Source organism: Canis lupus, chromosome 18, assembly GCF_003254725.2.
Source record: "Canis lupus dingo isolate Sandy chromosome 18, ASM325472v2, whole genome shotgun sequence".
Classification (NCBI taxonomy): domain Eukaryota; kingdom Metazoa; phylum Chordata; class Mammalia; order Carnivora; family Canidae; genus Canis; species Canis lupus.
Genome location: NC_064260.1, coordinates 1,971,027 through 1,986,941, shown reverse-complemented (window position 1 = coordinate 1,986,941; position 15,915 = coordinate 1,971,027). Strand labels below are relative to the sequence as shown.

Sequence of the window (15,915 nt, the reverse complement as noted above, 5' to 3'; positions counted from 1 at the left end):
CCTGTGACGGGAGACGCTGCCTGCCAGCCCGGGTCACAACCTCGGGGCCGCACCCTGCGCTGTTGCACCCGTCGGTGGCTGGAGAGCGGGCGTGTGGGGCTGGGGGGGGCAGCCGGGCAGGAAGGCAGTGGGCTGGGGCGCACGTGATGGTGACACTGGGCTTCGGGCCCTGGTCCCTGTGGGCTGCTCAGAGTGGGCAGCCCGGCCCTGGCCACCAGCCGCCACCAGGCTGCTCGCTGTCACCTGCCGCGGGGCCTGCCAGCGAGGCGTGGACGCTTCCCTTGCCTGCAGTTGCACGTCCGGGGTGCGTTCTGGGTGCCCGCCGGATGCTGACTGCCGTCCGAGTCGGCCCCGTGGCCTGGGAGGCCCTGCCTGGGGTGGCCGCGGTGCACAGGTCACCCTGCCACTGAGGCCGTGGGGCCCTCTGGGTGCCTCACATGCACCTGTGCCCCCAGGTGCTGCCCGGCTCTCAGGGAGCGCTCTGTCTCTGCGGGGGTCGTGGCCAGGCCTCCCGGGTAGGTCACGGCCCGTCCCCTGCGCTTCGTGTGGCGCAAGCATCCGGGGTCCCCCTGCCCCCGGCCCAGGGGAGGCTGTCACAGTGGTGGAGGCGGGGCTGTGGGGCTCTGTGGCGAGGTCGGTTTGGGCTTGGAAAGCAGGGAGCTGTGGGTGTCCTGGTTCCCAGGGTGTCCCTCTCAGGCTGTGTGGCCGGCGGCGGTGCCCCGGGGGGGCCACGGCCGCTGCGCCTCGAGGCCCGAGAGCGCCTGCCGCGTGCTGACAGTCCCAGGCGACGTCCCGGATGGGGACCTGTCACTCCCGTCTTCCAGGAGGGGGGCCGACCGCGCACAAGGCCCTCGGGTCTGGGTGTGTGAGACGTGGCGAGGGAGCGGCGGCCGTCCTACCCCCTGTCGCTAGAAGGACGGCGCACGGGGGGCTGCCCTGGTGGGTCCCGGCGCCCAGAACCTGTGTGTTCCCTCCGCACCCAGGGTGGGACCCACTGGGGACCCTGACAGGGCGCCCACCCGCCAGCCCTGCGGCGGAGTCCACGAGCACCAAATGCAGCAACAGGCCAACAGGTAGTCGCAACTGGGGGTTTGGTTTTTTTGGGCGTTTTGTTTGTTTTTAATGCTACATATTGACAGAAACAGGAACTTAAAAATCATCCGTTTCGGTAAAGCGCCTGCAGTAGTGGAGCCTTGAGCTTTTAAACTTTGTTGAATTTCCCGTGTAGGGGCCTGGGGGCTCGGTGGGTGATGCATCTGCCTCTCAGGGTCCTGAGATCGAGTCTCGATCCGGGGGAGGGGGGGTTGCGTCTCCCTCTTCCCCTCCCCAACTCATGTGCGTGCTCTTTCTCGCTCTCGCTCTCTCTCTCTCTCAAATAAATAAAATATCCTTTTTGAAATAAATTTCCTATTTGAGTGTTGGGAGTGGGGTAGGTTCGGTTCTGTCCCTCGATTCCCGTGTGGCGGCCTGCGTGGGCCCCTTATTGTCACTTGTTCTCTTTTCCTCCGCGGGCTGTGCCTCACCTGGGGTGGGGGGGGGCTGCTCCCCTGTGCTCGCCGCCCCGGCGCAGGGCCCCTGCCTCCCCGCCGCGCGTCATCGCTCGCTCGGGCTCAGCCTGGCGGTTCCCCAGCACAGGCTACATATTTAGGCGTGGGAGGGGGACCCCGACAAAACATACTACTTTTTTTTTCTTTTATACTAGGAAGACACCCAAAACCCCAGGAGGTGTCGGAAGCTCTATTAATTGGCAATGAGCAGCATTCTTGACCTCAGAGAGCTTTTCCCATAATTGATCTTTAAAGAATAAACACTTAGGTGATTCTGAGGTTTCCTCTTACTGAACTTTCTGGCGCCCTGCGTGCGGTGGGTGAGGCTTTTTGGGAAAGGATGGGAAGCCTGGCATTCTGCTTCCTGCAGGTGGACAGACGGAGGGAGGGAGGGAGGGTGGGGCGCGCTTTTCACCCCCGACCTGGCCCACGGGGCTTGGGTGGGGGGTGGATGCTCCGCCAGCTGTTGCTGGAACCTGGGAGCCCATTTATGACAAAGGGACTGGACGGGAACACTTGGTAGGGGAGCTTTAAAAAACTGGAAGGTAAACGATCAAAGGGCCATAAACTCACGGAAAAGCAGGTGCCTCCGTTGTTGGTACATTGCGGGTGGGATAAAAGTGCAGGAAGCCAGGTGGCGCGGTGATTTCCCAGGGGAGCCGGCTGGGGGCTGGTGTCCTCGTCCACATCCCTCACGAGCTTGCCTCGCGCGGGCGGCCGCTCCCGCTGCACCAAGGGCCCTCCCGCCACCAGCGGCGCCCTGGCAGCCCGCGGGCTCCTTACTCCTCCTCTCCAGGGAGGTCCTCCCTCCTCTCACTTAGGTCGCGGCTCGCTCCCCCGCTTACCTGCCCTGCGCTTTCCCACGATCCTTCCACACGCCGCCCTCTGAACTCCTCCACAAGAGAGTGGCACAGTGAGGTCCTTGCTTACTGTCCGCCTTGTCCCGATGGCCTGTTGCACCAAGAGCATGGGTCTGAGCCTCGTGAAGACCGGGTGTGCCTCTCCGGTCCTTAGGCGGCGAGGTGGTCAGATAGCAGAGTCTCGAGCCCTGGGGTCAGTGAGGCTGTGCCAGGCTGCTGGAGGTCCCGGCCCTCGACGGGCTTGTGAGTGGCCGTCGGCGGTCACAGACATCTCCGCGTTGGTTCGAAAAGCTGGGAGCTCTGAGAAGCAGTTTGAGCTTCCCCACCTTCTTGGGCTGATTGCCAGCAGGGTCACGGGGTGTCCTGGGGAACCAGGCACTAACGTGCATCCGAAAAACCTGCTTCTTCGTGAGCACATGGCTGTGGAGTGGATTTCGATGTCTGACTTCCGGGGCGGGGGTCTCGGGTGCAGCGCAGACGGACGCTGCGGACTTCGGCGGCCCTGGGCTGGACCCTGTCCCCTGGGCGTGGCGTGAGGATGCCCCCATCATGCCTGCCCTGCTTGCTGTGCGACATGGACCCACAGCCCCTTTTGAGCAACCCCGAGTCTGCCTCAGGGCGAGCCGTGGGCGCCTGAGCCTAGGACACCGCAGTGGCCAGAGTGCATTTAGGAGGCCAAGTCCTCAGGGTGCGGCAGGAGAGCGGGGGTGTGGGCAGGACGTCGGAGCCGCCCCTTCTGTCTGGCCTGAGCGTCTGCCGCAGGGGCGGCCAGTGGGGATAGGGGTCCCCGGAGTATTTCTGGGGACCAGTGCGATGGCAGCATTTCAGAACACGCAGGTTTCAGATATAATTAACATGTCTCATCATTGCCTCCTGTCCCTTCCCCACCCTCCTGGCCAGCTGGGCGGCCGGCCTTCGGGTCGGCATGCAGTGTCCTTTTGCGCAGATGCTTCGGTCGCCGGTGGACACTGTCACAGGAGCCTGTCTGTGTGGCAGCCTGGCACTTGGCCTGCTGGGCTGCGACATTCGTGCAGTCTGTACCCCGAGCGTCCTGTCTCACGGGGCTCCCTGGCGCCTGGGGCTTTCCTGGAGTGGAGGGGCCTGTGTGGTTCCCAGCAACTGCTTTCGGGGCCGGTGTGGCCCAGGGTCCGCTGACAGCTGTCAGGACCGCGGTATTGCCCCTTGGGGCTCCCCCGAGGTTGGTGCCAGGGCAGGGTTAACAGCGCCCTGGATCAGTATTCTCAGTGGGTCCGGGGAGCCTGCTGGTCCGGGGACCCCGCTGTAGGGAAGGAGGTCTGGGGTCCGAGTGACAGCAGACAGCTTCAGCAAACCCGTTGTGGGTCCCGGAACATGAAGAAGCCCAGGTGTGACCTGCTGATGCTGAGCAAGGATCACGACCGCGCGGGGGCTCCAAGGTAAAGAAACGTGTCGCGGGGCAGGCCTGGCCGAAGCGTTATCTGTGGATTATCTGTGTGTGCACGGTGTCCGTCCTGGTGCGTGTATTGCCCACGCATGCATGCGCTCGTCCACACACGCGCCCGTCTTCTGGGCATGAGGCCTTTGCTCGCGGGCCGGGGAGCTCGGGCCTTCAGCCGACCTGCGTGCCGGTGAGGCCCTGCTGGGGTTGAAGCTGCAGTGGCCCTGCCACTTGTGGGGCGCTGTCACCCGCCTGCTTTCCGGGTGTGCAGGGGTGAGCGTGACCCTGAAGGAGCCCCCTCTGCGCCGCCCCTGCGCCGCCCCTGCCCCCCCACGAGCTGGAGCAGAGTGGGGTTCCCGTCACCAGGGTTGGTGCAGGGTCCTGGGGTCTGCACACCTCGCCACAGGCGGTCTCCCCAGCAAGCCCTTTGACGTGGGTGCTGTTCCCCGCGTGGCCTGTGGGGACCCTGAGTCCCAGAGGCCTGCATCCACTTCCCTCGCTGGAGCCCAGTAGCTGGGGAGTGAGGGTGCCGGCCGGGCCTGTCCTGGAGGCTGGCTCACTCTCCGCCTCCTGAGCACATGTGGACGGGCTCTCACGTCCCCGCCTCCCGGGTCATCTTTGCTGTTTGCCTGGTGACCTGCGTGTCTCTGCTGATGCCTTGTGTCGCGACAAACCCCACTTTCTCTTCATGCCTGCTGGATTTGGATTGTGGTCAGACGTGGTGGAGGCCTGGGGTTGGTTTTTTTTGTTCTTCAAGACTTTATTTATTTATCCACGAGAGAGGCAGAGGCACAGGCAGAGGAAGAAGCAGGCTCCATGCAGGGAGCCCGATGTGGGACTTGATCCCAGGACCCCGGGGTCACACCCTGGGCTGGAGGCAGACGCTCAATCCTTGAGCCCCCCGGGTGTCCTTAGCCCTGTTTTTTCCCTCTGCCTTTTAGCGTTGCTGTAACGATGGGGGGATTTCTTACGGGAGCAGGGAGCTTCCGACGTGGCCGTTGGGTCCTTCTGCAGCTTGCTCCCTGTGCCCGGGCCTGCTGGGCCTGACAGCAGGCCTCCCTTGCCCTCAGCACCCAGGCAAGACCTTTCTAGAGCTCAGTTCCGTGCGGCTCGTGCAGGAGCTTCTCCGTCATGGCTGCAGGGGGTGCACCTTTGCCTGCCGCGTGTGCTTGGGGGTCCTGCTGCTTTCCCAGGGTTCTCGCCCTGCCCGCAAAGTCGCCTGACGTGCGCACAGTAGCCAGCACCCGGTGGACGGTGGACCCGGCACCCCGTGCAGGTGTCCCCGGCTCCACGTGTGTGTCCCGGGAGGCCCCCCAGGTTTGCAGGGGACCCCTGGTTCGTGTCGCAGGCCGTGGGTGCTCCGGGCAGCGACTGTGTCCCAGGGGTTCTGTCCCGGGCTGCCGGCTCTCCGATACACGGAAACCATCTCCACTTCACTTACTAGGGCGAGAGGGTCCGTTCGCCCTTGAGATTCCGTCCTGGGGGCGGCTCGGAGCTGCCCCACGCCGCCGGCGCCGTGGTCCTCGGACGAGGTGAGGCCCAGCACGTCTTCCGCCGCGGCCAGAATCAGCCTGGGAGCCTGTGCAGAGGCCTCCCTCCGCAGAGGACGGAGAACCAGGAGAGAGGGGGTTGATCTGCGCAGAATCACGGGGTTTGTCGCGCTGGCGACGCGGGAACCCGGGGCTCACGGCGCAGTGAGGGTCCCCGGTGACCTGCCGGGGCTGGGACCCGCGGTGCTCCTGACCCCGCCTGGGCTGCTGTGCCCGGGGCCTTGTGGCTCCACCGCTTCGTCCCGGCTGCTCGCCCCACACGCAGCCCCGTGGGAGGAAGGCCTGGGAGCCGCGGCCCGCAGATTCTGGAAGCCCCTTCCTGCCCCTCCCTGCCCTCCCGCCTGCCCCCTGGAGACCCTTACAGCTGGCTCGGGTGGGGTGTGGTCGGGGCCCAGGCTGCAGCTCGGGGCCCCGGGTCGCCGCTCACCCCTGGCCTGGCCTCCGCCTGCCCGAGAGGGACGTGCTAGTGGGGAAGAGCCGCCCCCCCGCCCCCCGGATTACATCAGATTAAACCCTGGGGCTTTTTCCTGGGCCCGCAGGACAAATGAGAACCCTTGCTAGCTTTTGAAATGTTTTCAGAAAGTTCGAGGAAGAGATGCCTGCCCTTGTTCTGCCACCTGGGGGCACGCGGTGGGGGAGGGCCGTGCGCCGCCATGTGCGGGTGCCCTGCGGGAATGGGGCCCGGTCCCGGGGGTCCCTCCCGCCTCGGGGCACGTGCTTCCCGCCCGGGTGCTTCCCGCCCGGGTTTGAGCCGAGGTGTTGCCGGTGGTGTCGCTGAGGGCAGGCTGGCGGGCAGAGGCTCTGCGCCCCACCGGGAGGCCTCAGGGCGGCCCCGCGGCCCGACCAGCGAGCTCAAGGCCTGAGAGGCCGAGGGACTATGGCCAGGGCCAGGTCCCCGGGACTTTGAATTCACGCGGCCTCGTGTTCACGTCTGTGCTTCGTCCTTTCAGTCCAGGCCTGCGTGTAGCGGGGGGACTTGATTCCCTTTGCCTCCGGGGGAGGGCTCAGCTCGTCGGTGGCCCTTCGGCCTGGGCCCCCGAGCCCCCGGATGCTCAGGGCATGCGGTCTGTGCCGGGGAGGGGACAGCAGGGAACTGCCCCTCTTCCAGAGCTTGGGGTCCCGGTTGGCCAGCGGTCGCAGGGCCAGGATCAGAGCACATCTGATTCCGTTTGGAAGTTCGTGGTTTATCAGAACGATGTCATCGCCGCGCTGGGTTTGACCCCCGGGAACCACCCTGAGGGCCCCGATCGTCTGCCCCGTTAATCAGCAGCCCAGACTTCTGTGTCGTCGCCTGCCCCGGGCTGCTAGGGCGGCGAAGACCCTGACGCCCGTCCAGGTGCTCCCTGCCCGCCGTTCTGACAGATTCGCGATATGTTAGCGCCTGCGGATGTTTCGGTCTCTGTTTTCTCACCCAGAGAACAGACTGAGGGGCAGCGGGGGAGGGACTTGGCGCCTGATGATCCCATGTCCCTGGTGTGCTGCTCCCGCCGCCTGCTGGCCCGGCCAGCTGCCCCGCCTCCCTGGTCGTCTTGTCCAGGGGCCACAGGGGTCCGGCCCCCCCGGGAGCGGGTTGGGGCGAAAGAGGAGAAGAGGGCATGTCGAGTGCTGGGGGGTCCGACAGGCGCTCTCACACGGGGACCCTCGGCGCCCTGAACAAGCTGCACCTGCTCGTCTGTTAGGTCATGTGGGGCAGTTGTGCGGCGCCGCGTGACCCAGGCAGTAGGAAGGTGCTCGTCGGCCTGGAGTCCTTGGTCCCCCCAGGACGGGGTGAGATGCCTGGCACCCCGACTCCCCGGCCGGGGCCCACGGCTGCCCGAGGGCTCCCCCGATTGCAGGGTTGTGAGTTCAAGCCCCACGTTGGGCTCCATGCTGGGCACGGGGCCTCCTTTAAATAAAAGTTACAACATCGTTTTAGTTTCGAGATGGGCCGCTGGTTGCACTTCAGTCAGTAGGTTAATGACTTTGGAAAACCATCAGCCTCGTATGAAAGCCAGAGCGGACGGTCGAATCTGAGATGCAGGACACCTGGGGCCGTCCTCACCGCCGGGAGCGCGGGCGCCATCGTGTTTCTTGTTGGTTAAGGTTTCACGGACTTGGAGCATCCGGCTCCTTTTCTGAACCCTCCCCCGTTAGGGTTCCTGAGACGCAGGCCCCTTGGGAAATTGTGGGTCTGACCTCTGACCCCCGGCAGGCCTCTGGGGTGATGGCTGTCCGTCTGTCCCTGCGGGCTCCTTCCCGCAGCAAAGCCGGGGCCTCAGTACCAGCCGTTTGTAGCTGGTTCCCCTGGGAGGCGCGTCCAGAGTTGAAGTCCTGGGTGTAGCCGAGGGCCGTGCACGTGCGAAGGCCTGGTTTCCCTTTGGGGGCTGCAGGGGGGCGGGGCGAGCAGGAACACAAGCCCTGCAGGCGATCGGGGTGGGGTTGGGGTTGGCGGGGTGGGGCTGAGGTCCTGCAGGACCGTCGGGGACCCAGGCAGAGCACGGGGAGAAGCAGAGACGGTGAGGACAGGCCCGTCTCCTCTTGCCAGCGCTGTGCCAACGACACGCGGCCCGTGGGCGGGCTTTGGGGTCCGTGTGTCCTGTGGGGCAGACTTGAGAATCCTGCTGTGGTCTCCAGGTTCTAGGAGGGGTGAAGCCCTCGTGGGCTCTCGCCCGAGTATTTCCACTGTGGCAGTGAGTGGGGGCAGGGCTGAGAAGGCCACTTCGTCCTCCTGGAGCGTGAGCCTTTGGCCTCCTCAGTTTTCCCGTGAGCTGTCCTGTTCTCTGCATCGACGGCTGGTGGCTGAGAGCAGGGTCCCCAGATTCCCGAAGCGTGCCCTGGGGGTCTGACCTCTTCCCGGTTCTCAGAGCGCTGGCCCGGGGCCCGGGATCCGGGTCACAGACGCTCCGCCAGCTTCTGCTTTGCTTGGGACTTGCTCTGAGAAGGGAAAACTGAAGGGAAGTCAGGTGCGAGGTTAAGGGAACTTGCCTTATGTGATCACGCGTGTACATCCGGTTTGCTGTTGACGAGTGACCCTCGGCCGGGTCCTTAGGCTGAAGAGGGTGGTGGGGGAAGTGAAGGTGGGAGTCTTGGTGGAGGAGGAGGAGGAAGAGGAAGGGGAAGGGGAAGAGGAGGAGGAGGGATGAGCAGGTGCAGGAGGGGGAGGAGGGATGAGCAGGTGCAGGAAGAGGGATGAGCAGATGCAGGTGGAGGAGGAGGTTATGCAGGTACAGGAGGAGGAGCCGAAGGAGATGGAGGTGGGGGGGGGGGACACAGGCGAGTGCAGGTGCGTGAATCCCAGCGTGGAACGTCCTCACGTGCTTCACCTGTGCGTGGTGCTGCGCCCTCCCCCGGCCCTGAGGTGACCGCAGCCCGGGAAACCTGCGTTCCCTGCCCCCCCGCCGCGCGTGTCCGAGATCCGGGCGCCGGCGCTCCTCCCCTGGGGCCGGCAGCCACCCGCCATGGGAATGCCGCCTCCACGGACAGGGAGAGCGCGACGCTGCTGAGGCCTCTGGGGAGAAGCGTGTGTGAGATGAACAGGCTTGGGGCCGAGGTTTCTCAGAAAGCGGTGGAAATGGTGTAAACTTAGGTCGTGGCGGGAGTCGTGCAGGTGCCCTAGGGTCCCAGCGTGGGCGGGGTGTGCGTCACCTCAGGTACATTGGAGGATGTCCCCTGGCGCCTGGCAGCCACCTGCGTGATGGACACGTGCTCCTGTGCCTGGCGCTGGCACGCGCAGCGGGTGTGAGGCCGCCCACGCCTGTGCTGCTTTGGCCTCGAAGGGCGCGGAGCGGGGCGTGGACGTGTGGGGGTTTCTCGTAGATGGTAGACGGTGCTTTCCGCGTGGGGCCGGACGTGGTCCCGCCGCAGATGCGGTCAGTCGCGTGTTCTTCTCTTGCGGGAAGCTCGTCCCTCCGTGGGTTTCGATTCCGACGCGTTCGACGGCCTTACCTGGGTTGTGCAGCCCACGACCGCAGCCCCGCAAGTGTGTTCCCATCCAGGTGTTCGGGGCGTGGGCTTGCTGTGTGGCGGGGCCGGGGTCCCGGGGGCGGTGGTGGGGCCCGCGCCAGGCTGTCACTCCTGGGCCCGACGGTGGGGTTTGCTGGGGCAGCTGCGGGGAAGGCCGTGGGGGCGCTGGGTGAGCCACGTGAGCCTTTACCCCCCGCAGCCCGGGGGTGGGCGTCCCTGGACGGGCCCTGGCCCCGGCCCACAGCCGCCCCCAGCGGCGGCAGCGGCATGGGTGGTTTGGTGCCCATGGAGCGTGGACGTTTGCGTGGATGTTTCCGTTTCCACGTTTTGCTGGTTGAAGACGTTTCGCGTCCCCTCGCGACGTGCCCTTTGGGTTGTGTAGCGAGTGAGGCAGGGCGCCCTTGTCTGTTCAGGTCCCCGAGGAGGTCGTGCGGCGGGCGGGGCCTCCCCGACACCACGAGAGACAGGTGTCGCCTGCGGACCTTGCGTCTGCTGTTTGGTGTCGGGGGCAGCGCCTGCTCTCACGGCCGAGTCTACCGCCGGACACCCCTTGCTCCGCGCTCTCCTTTCCTCCTCCGAGCCCGTGTGACGCCGCCGCCAGCCGGCCCCACGGAAGCGCAGGTGCACGAGGGCACACAGGCAGCGGGCACCCCAGGGGCTGGCTCAGAGTGTGCCTGCGGCCGATGCGCGGTCCTTACCCGGCAGGCCCCATGCTGACCGCGACACTGCCAGTCACTGAGACCCCCCGCCCCAACGCTCGCCAGGGCCTCTTGCTTTTTTAAGTAAGGAAACTGCTCCATCCACCCCGTGAACGTTCCCCATCTCGAGAGCCGGGTCCGACGTGGGCCTCGGGTGCTGGTGGCACCCAGTGTGGCAACGAGCCATTCAGGGCCCCTGCACAGGCTGTGCGGGCGGCTGACGCGCACGGGTCTCCCTCTGGGTGGGCCTGGGACACGCTCTTCTTGCTGGTTGGGGTGCGCCCTGTGACAGCGCTCCGTGGCCCCCTCCTCCCCCTCCCTGCACCCTCACCATCTCCTTGGGGAGCCCCCTTCTCCCCCTCCCTGCACCCTCACCATCTCTCTGGGGGGGCAGAGGCATCCCTGTCCCACATCTGGGGACGTCAGTGAGCAGGGAGGGGTGTGCACTGGCCAACTCGTCCTCCTTACCTTCCGCTGTGGATTAAAGAGCACCGCAGCACTGGGAGTGCGAGACCATTTCATCTGGGCTGTCAGAGAAGGCTCCAGAAGGAGGTGGCTTCCCGGCAGGGCCTGGGGGATGAGCGCGCAGAGCGTGTGGAGGGCCAGGCAGAGAACGTTCCAGGTAGCTCAGCGTCCCCAGGCAGAGCAGGACGGGGAGGCCTGCCCGTGGTGAGCTGTGCCTTTGAACTGGAGGGAAGCCAGGTGGAAGGCGGCTGCTGGAACCTTCCATGGAAGCGAACCACGCGGGGTGAGGAGCTGGGGCTCCACCCACCCCCGGAGTCGGGAGCTCACGGCCCGCAGGCCTGGAGTCTGCATCTCCCAGCAGTGCTTCCTGGAGGGGCTGGTGCCCTGGGCTGAGACCTAACGGTGACACCCGCTGCCCTGCCCGCCAGGACCCGGCCTCACACCCCAGCGCGAGGTGCTTTTTCCACGTGATCTTTGAAACTTTGGGCTCTTGGGTAGCAGAGCGGGGGCGAGAAGCACCTGCCTCCATGGGCAGGGGTCTCTGCGTGTCGGGGGGCGAGAGAGAGAGCGCTCCAGGGAAGGGGCTGGAGGCCTCTGGACAAGCCTGGGCCCAGCAAGAGGCAGAAGGAGTGAGGCTGGGGGGGCGGTGGGCACTCACCACCCCTGGAAGTGTGACACAGCAAGGAACCTTCTAGAAGACAGCACCGCCCAGCTGGAGGATCAGTCCCTCATCCCGTCTTCCCCTCACTCTCCCCACAGCTGAGTCCTGTGGGGCCCCTGGATCCCGCCCCTGCGGGGTCATCAGCCCCTGTCCTGGCCCCCCGACGTGGGTGGGAAGATATCCGCAAAGTTACCCCATCTGGAGGCCACTGCGCCTCCTCTCAGGGAGGCAGGATTCCTGCCCCACCGCTCTGGATGCCGCCTCCGACTTCAGAGACTCTTTCTCCAGCCGAGGGGGGCTGGGGTCCCGGCCCAGATAGCAATGTGACCCGCCGCTGGCAGAGGGGCTCGCCCGGGCGCCCAGCTCCCCTCCAGGTAGGCAGCCCAGGCCCTAAGGGCCTTGGTCAAGGGACACCCGCCCTCGCCGCTGGCAGCCGCTTGGCCCAAATCCTGGACTCGGCCCCCAAGGCCGTGGGGCGGGCGGACGCCCTGCTGTGCTGGCTGCTGACCCCACGGGAGGCCCGCTGACCTGGACCCGCACCAACGGGACCGAGCCGCCCAGGGGCAAGCCCACAAGCCCACCACTCCTGTCCCCGTGTCCACGACCCCGAGCCGGGCCCAGGGCCACCGTTGGCCTCTGGAGAGCGCAGGGACGTTCGCGCCCGGCCTTGCACGCCGGCTTTGTGCTATAGACACTAGCGTTTTTCGTACTATGATGCCTTTTCCCGCTTCTTGGGGTAAGAGGCTTCTTGTCTGTAGCTTCTACCTGTTGAGGTTTTTATGTTTGTTTTTTGTTTGTTTTTGAGTCTTACGTACGAGACACACGGACACCAAAGGACGGTTAGTTGGACTGAGATTCCGGTTTCGCGGGACGTCCTGTGTCTGCATTTGCTAAACCCGGTGACAAAGTTGCCTAAATGAGGTCTAGAGGTTACTTGTCTTCCACGTAGACGTCTCCACGGGGTCAGGCGTGCTTCCACTGACAAGGGGGTGCTCAGGGACCGCGGTACGTGCAGGGGGTGACGGGGTCTGGGACGGGGACAGAGTCTGCGCAGGGGACGCCGCAGCAGGACAGGCTGGGTGGGGCCTGGGCTCCAGGGAGGCTGTGTCCCTGGTTTACCCTCTCCCGGCGCACATCTGATTTCAACTGGATGGCTCACCAGCAGCGCCCGTACCCGTAGTGGGTCGCACTGCTCCTTTGCGTGGAAGTAAATACTCCAGAAGAGAAGGTGTACTCGCTTAGGCGACCCTTGAAACGAAGCTAGAAGAACAGGGCGATCCACGCAGGAGCAGCAACAGGGGACGTGTGTGCCAGGGACCAGGTGTCAGAGGCCGTGCAGGTGGAGATCATGGCCGCGGCCCAGGAACGGCTCATGTGGGGCCCACGTGTGACTGTGGGATGAAGGCGACCTTCCGGGTCGGGCACAGCGGGTTTCTGGTCTCCCCTCTTCCCGTCCGCGTGAGCTAAGGTCTGAGACATGAACGGGGAACACCCCCAGCTGGAAGAAAGGCCAGGACAGAACCTCCGCGGGGGCTCTCCGGTTTCCTCGAGGGGATGAGGGCGGCGGTCGCCTGCAGAGGGACCCCAGAAACGAGGCTCAGGGCACCTGCTTACGCTCAATTGCATTTCTGAGAATCAACCATTCCGTTAAAACCACAGGCCAACGGGATGGGAAAGGCGTTTATGACACGCGTGGGCCAACTGCTCCCTGCGCGTGGGGGCTCATGCAGGAAGAGCCCTGACGAGCAAGCCGGGGTCTGGGGCTTGGAGGGCGGCGCGTCCCTGAGCCCTGGCTTGGCACTTGGTGCTGAGCGTGAACCCTCCAGCCACCCCGGGGGGGTCACCTCCCTGTGTCACAGCTGCACCGACAGGTTGACTCAGACTCCAGAGACCCGGCCCCACGGAGCTCGGCTCCTGAGGGCGGGTGGGCTTGGCTTGATGGCAAAGCCCTCGGGCCCTCCGGCGCCCCTGCAGCTGACCCGTCACAGGGGGTCCCGGGGAAGCAGGACAAGGGCTAAGAAGCTCTGGAGAATGGTCAGCCTCCGTATTGAAGACCCGCATTGAGGGACACCCGGGGGGCTCAGTGGTTGAGCATCTGCCTTTGGCCCAGGGCGTGACCCCAGGGTCCTGGGATCGAGTCCCACGTCGGGCTCCTTGTGAAGAGCCTGCTTCTCCCTCTGCCTGTGTCTCTGCCTCTCTCTGTGTCTCTCATGAATAAATAAATAAATAAAATATTTTAAAAGACCTGCATTGAAAACCACAGGTCCAGGCCATGGTTTAGCTCCGGGATTGGCCAGAAAAATTTCCCGAAAAATCAGCAGTCTCTGTCCGCCGCAGATGCTATGAAACGGTCAGTTCTCCTCTATTTTGGGTGGAAGGGTGAAGTGCGTGGACAAGATTCTTGACTACGTATCTAGGCTCAGAGCAAAAAAATAAAAAAATAAAAATAAAAATACGTGGGAAGCCTTTGGCCCAGTGGTTCTACTGCTTCCTGGGATCCGATGCAAATAATTGGAGATGTGGACAGACTCGGACACGCCGAGTTGTTGATTAGATTGTTACTGATGCTGAGGCTTGCAAGGGCTGCAGGTGTTGACTAGAGTCACTTAGTATCTGGGGAAAAAAAAAATTTACCAAGGTTTTAAAATAGCATCTTGTGTTAATGGAGGAGGGGGAGAGGCAGGACCGCGATCATTCACCCCGGTGATTTCCAGGGTCCCGCGGTGCACACCGGCCGTGCAGAGTCCACGGGTGTGCAGCCTGTTACCCTACCTGCTGTCCTCGGACTCAGGCTCATTCTTATTGTACCTCTGCTCTGTTTCCCAAAAAAATGGCCTGCGTGTTTTAAAATCTGGAGGAGAAAAAAAAATATTTACCCCCGGTGGTAAAGAGCGGATTGGGAGGATGGATGCTGGCCGTGGCATTGCAGACACGAGGCGGGGGGCCTCAGCACGGGGGCTGCGCTGCAGGTGGGGGTCCGGGCGCCGGGCGGCATCAGGTTGTGCACTGACCTGACCACCCGGCTCTGTCCTCGGCACCTCGGCGGGGCTCCCGGGTGGCTTCGCTCCTGCCTCCGGACCCCGTGTCCTGCAGGCCAGCCCTCCCCTCATTCCTAACCAGGAGCTTGGTCCTTCTCTGGCCGCGCGCTTACCGGTACGGCGCGGATTCACGGGGTCACCCCGCTCGTCCCCGCCGTGGAGCGGCCCAGGGCTTGGCAGCGCCGAGGGAGATGCCCTGCGGCCGTGGGGAATTTCAGAACGACGGGCTCAAGTTTAGCGACACGTGTCACTTGATGAGGAATCCCGTTTTCCATCAGGGTCGCTTGTAACCCCCACGTGGTCCGAGTGTAGCCTGTACGTTCCCGGCGAGAAACTCCCACGCCGCCCGCAGAGCAACCGCCTTTGTGCGTTTCTTCTTGTCTCCGGGGGGGACAGACCGAAACCTGATGGGGTCCCCTCCCCGGGGGAGGGGACAGAGGTTCATTTGAATTTTCGCTCTAGCATCTAGATTCCCGGAGTTAGCAAGTATCACATCTGTGATTAAACTGCAAAAAGAAAGAGACAGTTTTCGGGGACGGACGAGCAGTGCAGATCGCGCTTGCACGCTGGGGCTCGGATCCGTTTGCCCCAGGTTTCCCGGGGGGCGGTGTGGCTGTGGGGTAGGTGTTGGCGGGCTCACCCTTCTGGACCCTCCCCAGTGCCGCAAACCTGCCTCCCCAGCCCTAGCCAGCGGGTCCCCAGCACGGCATCGAGCAGACCCACGCACATGGACACGCGGGTTGGTGTTGGCACAGCGGAGGGGGTGGGGTATCGTCCGCCCGTTTCTGTTCCCCGGCGAAGCCTCTGGACAGAGAACCACCTGCTGGGGAGCGTCTGGGTGAGAAAGCGACGAGTCGAAACCAATGAGCTTCTCTGAGTTTCTCGGGCAGCTTTGGCAGGAAGCCGCGTGGACCCTGGAGCACCCCCACCCCCAGCCGGGGATCTGATCCCAGGCCTGCCCCCTCCAGCGGGGGACAGGAAGGTGGACGTGACCCTCTGCACCCTAGGTCCTTGTCTGTAGGGTAGGAGCCCAGCCCGGCGCTGCACGCTCTGCACGCACGTTGGCTCCTGCTGGCACACGCACGCGGGTTGTCGCACCTGCAACCGTCTGCGGTACCACGAGGCTCCTTCGCACCGTAGGGATGAGGTTGCTGCATCGGCTGCTGTCTGTACCGACACGTCGGCAGCACAGGAGATGGGCCTCGCAGGCACGGTTCTGACCCCTAACTGGCCGGCGATCCGTGCGCCCTGTAAGAATTCCAGAATCTCTTGAATCTGGAAGAGAAATTTGACCCCTTCCTACCCCAAGGTAATCCCTGCTAGTATTTTCTGAATGTGTAAATATGAAGAGGCCCAGTCTCTTTTCTCACATTTTAACCCGTCTCTCGTTGGCTTGGTTATGGCCTCATGAAGATGTTCTTTCCAGAGTCGGTAGCGACGTTGCCGTGTTAACTTACGCCTGAAATTGTTGTTCCCCTCCTGACGTCTGAACGAAGTGCCCCCGGGCCCCTCTGCTTTGCGGAGGGGCCGACCATAAAGCAGTCTCCGAGTGTTTCCTAGCAGATAACAGACCGCCCAGGGCTTGATTACCAGTAATTGTTGCAGAAAATGCACGTGCTCCCCGGAATGCTAATTATTTACATGCATTGCTTAAATCCAGCGGTTGGCAATAACTCTTTCTGGATTGCTGTTCAGGCAAAGCAGTTTAAGCCAGAAACCTAGAGTAACTTCTCTTCC

At 64.0% G+C, this 15,915-nt stretch overlaps 1 protein-coding gene across 3 annotated transcripts in view; it reads left to right on the top strand.

The window, feature by feature from the left end:
• Nucleotides 1–15,915, top strand: part of GRB10 (growth factor receptor bound protein 10) — a 156,638-nt gene that overhangs the window by 61,120 nt on the left and 79,603 nt on the right. The window lies entirely within an intron of this gene.